The 8,418-nt window shown below is 34.6% G+C and overlaps 1 long non-coding RNA gene across 1 annotated transcript; it reads left to right on the top strand.

The window, feature by feature from the left end:
* Positions 1-476: 476 nt before the first annotated feature.
* On the top strand, positions 477-7,657 carry LOC136790639 (uncharacterized). The gene is made up of 3 exons (XR_010830958.1): positions 477-1,110; positions 5,136-5,322; positions 7,545-7,657. It is a non-coding gene; the product is annotated as an uncharacterized lncRNA (long non-coding RNA).
* Positions 7,658-8,418: the final 761 nt, after the last annotated feature.

Here is an 8,418-nt window from a genome sequence, read left to right as displayed (position 1 = left end):
TAGCACTTTTTTAAAATTAATTTTTAATTATAGAATTTGACAAATATTATCAGTTACAGTTAATATGCCCATGTGGGTCTGTCTAGGATTTTTTCTTTTACATAACAAGAAAGATGCATGTCTCTGTTTATGCAACACTTCTGTTGTATAAAATTAACAGGGTTAGAAGCAGCGCCTACAACATTCACTGGCAAATCCTACACATAAAGATCATAGGTTCAAGAACACACTGTTAAAAAGGACCTCCGAAGGTCATCTGGTCTGATCATTCACACCTCCCACTCCAGTCTCTTTGCCTTTAGTCCTCTTTCTGATTTCTAATTTTAAAAAAGGCATCAATAAGGAGTGTAGTATCATCCACAGGATTTACATCCAATCTTCTATGCATACAAAATTAGGGGTCTTTAATCCCTAGATAAATTCTATACGTAATGTAAGACTCCTAATCCTAGTTATACTTAGTGAAGTGCTGAGCTCTGAGGACTCAGCTAAAGCTGTGATTTTAGAAGTTTCAGCCACAAAACTGTGGGCAAAAGAAGGTTGTTTTGTAGCACTTTTGGCCCATCTTTGATTTTGATGATTTACACATGACTCCTATTTTGGCAAGTGTTCTAAGCAGTAATGGAAAGATTGGGAATTACATGTAAATTTGAAATAACAAGGGACAGAACTGGAAGAGATGCTTTGCTTATGATTCCTGAACAACTGCCAAAGATATTATGTTATGAGCTTCTCAAGCCAAAAAGAAGGAGGACAGTGGGAAGTGACATGTACAGAGGAAATTAGTATGAGAGATTTTTTTCTTAAGTGGTAGTTGCAGGGATATCTTGAATCCCTGAACCGGGGGCACAGCATGAAAATGTAAAAAAGGGGAATTGTTAAAAAATGTTTTAGCAGAATTGAAGTTTTAAGTATTTTGCCTTTTTTTTTTTTTTTTTTTTTTTAATCTGTGAGTGAAATAAATGTTCTTGAAAATGAGATGAAACCAGCTACAGCTAGGCACTGTGCAAGCAAGTGTTCTGTTTCTTCGGCAGCTCTGTCAAATGTTGGTGTGCTTCCTCCCTCCCCTGGAGGACCTGGCTTCAGTCTCTCACAAGCAGCAGTTGCCAGGTGGGTAAAATTGTGCCAAATTGCTCAGTGGATTTGTAATATGGAAGAAAGGGTAGAGGAACAACCATGTAGCCTGGATGGTCACACTGGGGTGAGCTCAGGCTGCACATCAATATCGGGATAAGAAGGTGAAAGTTAGGCTTCTTCAATGTCCTTGTGCCATCCAGCCACATACTTTAATGATTTTTGATTTCTATATTCCTCTTTGAATATGCAGATAATATGAATAATCTGTTTTGTGTCCCTGTGAACATGATTTCCAGCTCAATAGAAAGCCCTAGTTCAAGCAAATAAACAATCATGGACCAAACACACATGGTTATAAAGAAAAAGACCTCGGAATTTAACTTTTGTTCATCTCACCTCCCACTGCTTCCAATGTAGTAAGTTGGATGGAAAGAATTTGAAGTGTTATGTTGGTCTTATGTTTCTAAAGAAAAAAACAGGCTTATTTCTAGCTTCATCTATGTGGAAATGGCTGCCTTTATTTAGATATCTGTCCTATACAAAGTGATATTTTGCATATCAGAATATTAGAAATTGTGGCTAATTCTCCTTGCCACTTTCCTGTATAAATGAAAATTTGTCAAAGTCAGTGAAAGTCTCCCCATAGATGCTGGCATGTTTTGGAACAAGTGCCCATACTCTTCACCAGTAAACTAAAAAATATTTGATATTTGATATATCTGATATTTGACATATCTGAATTTTGACATATCAGAATTTTGCTCTAAGTCATAGAAGTTGGACCAAGAGAAGTTTTTTTGAAAGTTATACATTTCCATGTTTTCAGATTTGGCTTGCCTTCTCCTTCCTTCCTTCCTTCCTTCCTTCCTTCCTTCCTTCCTTCCTTCCTTCCGTCCTTCCGTCCTTCCGTCCTTCCGTCCTTCCGTCCTTCCGTCCTTTCTCTCTCGCTTTCTCTCTCACTTTCTCGCTTTCTCGCTTTTGATTTCTTTCTCTCTCTCTCTCTTTCTTTCTTTCTTTCTTTCTTTCTTTCTTTTCTTTCTTTTCTTTCTCTCTCTCTTTCTCTCTCTCTTTTTCTTTCTCTCTCTCTCTTTCTTTCTTTCTTTCTTTCTTTCTTTCTTTCTTTCTTTCTTTCTTTCTTTCTTTCTTTCTTTCTTTCTTTTCTTTCTTTTCTTTCTCTCTTTCTTTCTCTCTCTCTTTTTCTTTCTTTCTTTCTTTCTTTCTTTCTTTCTTTCTTTCTTTCTTTAGGTTGCATCTAGTCTTTTACGCCAAAATATTTAGAGATTGTTGACATCAAAACATCCTTGTCGAAACCTAGGAATGTGTGTAAATACTATATATTACTGAAAGTTTAAGATACTTTATTAAAAATCAGGAATGGAATTATGTTTCCTAAAATCATTCAAAGTAAAAGAAACAATTATTTGATATTTTCCTAAATCAGAATTTTTACAACAGAATTCTAATTTAGTGAAATTTTGCTAGTTTAAGGCTTCTAATAACTGCAACTCATTTGTTTTCAGCTTTTTATTCTCCATCCTGTTTCTCATGTAAATAGAGGAATGAACAATGCCTTCCAGTTGAAATAATTCTGCATGTGTTTTGAATTAAAATTTAAGTAAATGTATCTTCTCATTTATGTATAATACATCATTCGTGTACTGTTTCTAATTATTAATGTTTTTCAAAATAAAGATATATATCATGCTGTATTTTAATTAAAGTCTCTCAGAATATGAACAGACATTAAAACTTCAAAGCCTGAAAGTTTTATTTAATGTTAATATGTCAACTTATCTTTTATTCTGTATTTAAAAGGTATTTATTATCAGTGTTCTGTAAATAGAGATCCTACCATAATTCATTGATTTTTTATTTTTATTTTTTCCTAACATAGCCTGATTTACTAAGCTCAAAATGTTAGCCGGAGTGCTTGATTTTAATCTCATGTTAACTTTGAAAAGTTTTTTTTTTTTATATAGCAAAAATAATCTCCAATGAGACATACAGCTATAGTGCAATGAAACCTGGATTTCCATTCCAGTAGTTTAATTGCTTTTACACATTCAGCCAAAAGTAAACACTCAGAGGAATTAACTTATCTGTTCTTATATTAGACCTTCTTACTTGGTATTTAGGGCAGGACATACATTCAGTAGGCATTTGATCTAAAGTCAGAAAGTGCTGAAAAAATTTTTAGTGCCAGATATCATACTCAGTCTATCAGCTTAATAACAAAATATGGGAAGCACTTTACAAATTTGGTGTATCTCCTTTTCTGGAGTGTAATGTCATATAAGTTGTATAAAATATAATAATTAATCAGTATTATTCTGATTGCAGCATAAAAACTAGAGGAATCTTCCAAGGTTTAGGTTAGAAATTAGGAGACATTTCTTCTCAGAAAGAGTAGTCAGACATTGGAACAGGTTGCCCAGGGAAGTGATGGTGTTGCTGCCCCTGGAAGTGTTCAAGGAAAGGTTGGACCTGGCAGTTAGGGACATGGTTTAGTGGGTGATATTGGTAGGACTAGACGATCTTGAAGGTGTTTTCCAACCTTACTGATTCGACGATTCTATGAAAACTTGTTCTGGAACAACTGTACCACAGAGTAATAATTTTAACAGCTCTCCTCTCCTCTCCTCTCCTCTCCTCTCCTCTCCTCTCCTCTCCTCTCCTCTCCTCTCCTCTCCTCTCCTCTCCTCTCCTCTCCTCTCCTCTCCTCTCCTCTCCTCTCCTCTCCTCTCCTCTCCTCTCCTCTCCTCTCCTCTCCTCTCCTCTCCTCTCCTCTCCTCTCCTCTCCTCTCCTCTCCTCTCCTCTCCTCTCCTCTCCTCTCCTCTCCTCTCCTCTCCTCTCCTCTCCTCTCCTCTCCTCTCCTCTCCTCTCCTCTCCTCATCCTTTTCTTATTTCTTTCTTTTTCTTCATTTTTAGGTTAAAGTAAGAGCATCGTGGCACATCATGAGGAATATCTAACTGTATATAAAATAAGTCATGGCAAAATGCAACCCAAGTGTACATTAGTTGGATAGCTTAATATTTGTTCATATTTATGTTATCATTTATTAGGCCCTTATGTAGGTGAATATCAGTGTATTTGTTAAAAATGGCTGATTGAATGAAGAATATAGATAAAATGCTTTTTCTTCACTAGTAGAATTAAGTTGTCCTTCATCTTTAAATGAGATATGTTTTACTTTTACTGAGTTTTAGAAAAATTCATAAGGATAATTTCAAAATTGGCAGTGCAGAGCAGCCAAGAGTTAGGAAAGGAATCCTGCCTGAAAGGTTTCTCAATCTGTATTTATCTGATCGGTTGCCATATGTTGAAATAGCTGGTTGTTTGACAGAGAAAGAGGATGGCTATCAAGCAACTCTAGAGGCCATATGACCCTATACATTGGCCTCAGGTTATGTATGTGTTTCTGGACAAAAACACTGAAGTTGCTCAGGAGCAGAAAGTATAGGTGAGCACATTGATGAGAAACAGCTGATAAGTATTGCCTTGAGATAGAACTAATTAACCTGGACACAAACTACCATGCTAACACAGTTTAACTCTGACCCACAGCAGTACTCATGTCCTTGACTTCTCTAGGTAAATACACCAACTCACCAGGTAACCTTTAACATAGCACTATATTGTGTGGTGCAGATATGTCCAACAGTGTGATTTTAAGACACAAATCCTGTAAGCTATGATTTATAGCTAAAAGTGAATAAAATATCTACTTGAAGATCCTGGGATTAGGGAGCGCAACTACTTCCTTTTCAGGGAAAAATTACTAGCATAAAATATTTCATGCCAATAAAGTCTAAAGAGTGGGTCAGTTTGAGAGAGTGAATTTCTTTAGAATACATAAAGAACTGAAAGAACTGGTTACTTTAACAGATGTATCATTTCATTAAAAAACAAAACAAAACAAAAAAATGAGTTATATTTGAGAGAAAGAAGTAAAGCCGAGCTTAAACCAAAATCTTTCCAATAATCACATAAAATAAGGGAACAAGGTCTATGTACTAATTGATCAGAATTTTTTTTTTTTTTTTAATATAATTAAAGGTGAGAATCAGCAGCTTTATAAACTCATGTAAGTTATGTACAACATTCAGCTTCTTCAGCTGGTTTCAAGGCCTGATGACATTGACTAATGGAGAACAGGGAAGCAATGTCCAAACAGGCTGTACCACCCAGACCACACTGATCAAGGAAAAAAAAATGTGTGAGAAACAGCCCTACAGATACCAAGGTAAGAGAAGAAGGAAGGGAAAGAGAGATTACTCTACAGCCCATGGAAGAGGCCACAGTGTAACAGTTATTTACTGCACCCTGGGGAGAGGACCATGCTGGAGCAGATACCTCATAAAGGACTGCAGTCCATGGACTGCATGCTAGATCAGGGAAAAATGTGAGGATTGGGAGTGGCAGAGAAGGACTGTTATGGACTGACCACAATTACCATTTTTCCAACCCCTGCACTGTTCAGCGGACAGTAGGTAGATGATTTGGGGATGAAGGAGTGAAACAGCCTGGAAAAAAGGGAGGTGTAGGGGAAGATGCTTTTGTCTTAGTCTGTCACCATCTAAGCTTATTTTAATGGATAATAAATGAAATTAATTTTCCCCAAGTTTAGTCTATTTTCCCCATGATGAAAATTGCTAAGATATCTCCCTGTCTTTATTTCAACCAGTAAGCTTTTCCGTCCTAGTTTCTTTTCCTATCCTACTGAGGAGGGGGACAGAGAAACTGGGTGGTGTTTGGCAGCCAGACAAGGTCAACCCACCACAGACACATTATTCAGAAAAGAAGAGGGTATTCCTGTCCATGGTTTATTATTCAAAATTTACTGAATAGATAGGATCTGTAGGCTTTATCAGGAAGTGCATTATAAGACAAAGAGTAATGGCTTAAAACTAAAAGAGGACAGGTTTATATTAGTTATAAGGAAGAAATTCTTTACTATGAGTGTGGCGAGGCACTGGAACAGGTTGCCCAGAGAAGTTGTGGATGCCCCATCCCTGGAAGTGTTTCAGGCCAGGTTGGAAAGGGCTTTAGGCAACCTGGTCTAGTGGGAGATGTCCATGCTCATAGAAGGGGAATTGGAACTAGATGACCTTTTAAGGTCCCTTCTAATGCAAATGATTCTACAATCTCACATATCTGTGGGATTTGTAAAAAATTCTGTACAAAAGAAGAAATTCTGTTTAATATAGTCACGCAAAATAGTTGTAATTCATTGAAAAATCTCTTCAAGGTTTTCATCAGTTTTCATCTTCCTTATTTTGTCTGGTATGTAAATTATACTAGATTGTCTATTATCTTTTTTTTTTCTTTTTTTTTCTTTCTTTTTTTTTTTTCCCATTGATATGTACTCCTCCATGGTAGAGCAATGCTTGTATAATCACCATAAAAAAAAAATTAATCAAAACCAGAAATCCCCCAAATTATTACCAAACTCAGTAATCTCTAAATGTGTTAACTATCATCTTTACATGGTGTGTATTGTCTGTGTGTATGCATGTATCTATACATTCTATCTATTATTATTATTCTCTATATATTATATATAACTATAGTTATATATTTTTATAATATATGTTATATATTTTTATATATAAATATAAATATATTTAAATAAAAATATAATAAATAAATAAATATATAAATAATACATAAATATAAAAATAAATAAAAATATATTTTATATATAAATATTTATATATTATATATATTATATATATTTATTTTATATTATATATATTATATATATGTATATAACTAATAGTAGTAATATTATATATTACTACTATTATTTTTATTGCAAACATATATACTTCTGTCTATTCTGTAGGGAATAAGGACTTGGCATTTTTCTGCCCTTTTAGCACCCTTTATGGTTAAATTTCCAACTCTTTAAATGTCTCCCTAGGAATTCCAGTCTATTTTGCATTAACATGGTTATCAGACTTTATGGTTAATGCTGTTTTCTTAGAATTCTTAAGGAGCTTTCAGGTGCATCTTAATGGCAGCATTTAGTTGGATAAGCAAGAGACAATAATTTTTGGCAGACTGCCCTCATAAACCATAACTAACTGTTTCAAAAATATGTCAACATACGCTATTTGAACAATTACATTTTAAGCTGAAACCCTGTAATCAAAACCTTTTTTCAAAGAATCCCCTCTTGTTAGCTACTCTGTTTATGGAGTTAGAGTTGAATAATTTACAGAGATTCTACTAAATAAAAATAGGGAACATGCATATTTTGTCCCACTTAAAACTGCACTAACATGGTGAGGTCAACAATCTTGATTCTCGCCAAAATTATTCTGTGGGGGAGTTAAATTTCAATCATCTTGAAATATGCCAGCAACATTTTAAATGAGAGTAACTCTTTAAAGATTTTTCCATTTAAGCCTAATTTTTACTATTTTGATTCATGTGCAACTTTTAGTAATTATACTCTTCCAGGAAGTGACTCAATGAGAAGTGAACATCTGCTGGATAACTTTGCGCTACATTATGTAGCTTTACAAGAAGAGAAGATGTACTGCAGAAAGACTGATTGGATCGGGATTTTAGAGGTACTGAAGATCTGTGACTTTTTGTCCCTAGAATTAATTCAGTCATTTTTTCCCTACTATCTGCAATTGAAGACATGCTTTCATTTACTGTGTAATACTAGACAAATATCCTTTGCAAAATCATTTCCCCAATATGGAGGATTTCCCCAATCCTCCATACAGTTCTGTGGAGGCAGAGCTCTGTAGAAGTCAATAGAATTACAAGGGGAACAAAGTCTCTGGATACTGTACACTTTCAGTATTCAGGACATTCATTGTGGCAACATGCTTGTGATTGGATTGGATTGTTTGCTTGCTTGGTTTTTAAGTGTTTTAAATACACAAACTTAAATTGCAATGCAATTGGGTCAGCTCAATGAATTTTCTGACCTCTAAAAGGAGCTCGATACAAACAAGTATGGGATTTATATGGAATTTTGTAACATTTTTAGAAAATATCAGGAAGAAAAAAAGAGTAGAGAGGAGATAAAAAGGTAAGTGAAAGAACTAAAAGGATTTCTGAGTTCTTCTTACTGACATAGATGGTTTGTAATAAATATAGATTATCTACTGATGAACAACTAAAAGTTCAGGTAGCACTATTGGTTTGAATTTGATTGCCTAGGTTATCTTATTTTCATTATTTTAAATCCGTTTAGTTAATAAGCAGTATTATATTAAGAATATATTCTTTGAAATATGGGTTTGAAATTGTGACCTGTAGTATAACAAATGTAATTTAAAAACAAAGCCTTTTCTCTATTTTCTTGGATTTGCTAGGA

Source organism: Anser cygnoides, chromosome 1 (assembly GCF_040182565.1).
Source record: "Anser cygnoides isolate HZ-2024a breed goose chromosome 1, Taihu_goose_T2T_genome, whole genome shotgun sequence".
NCBI classification, from domain to species: Eukaryota; Metazoa; Chordata; class Aves; order Anseriformes; family Anatidae; genus Anser; species Anser cygnoides.
This window is presented reverse-complemented; position numbering and strand designations above follow the sequence as displayed.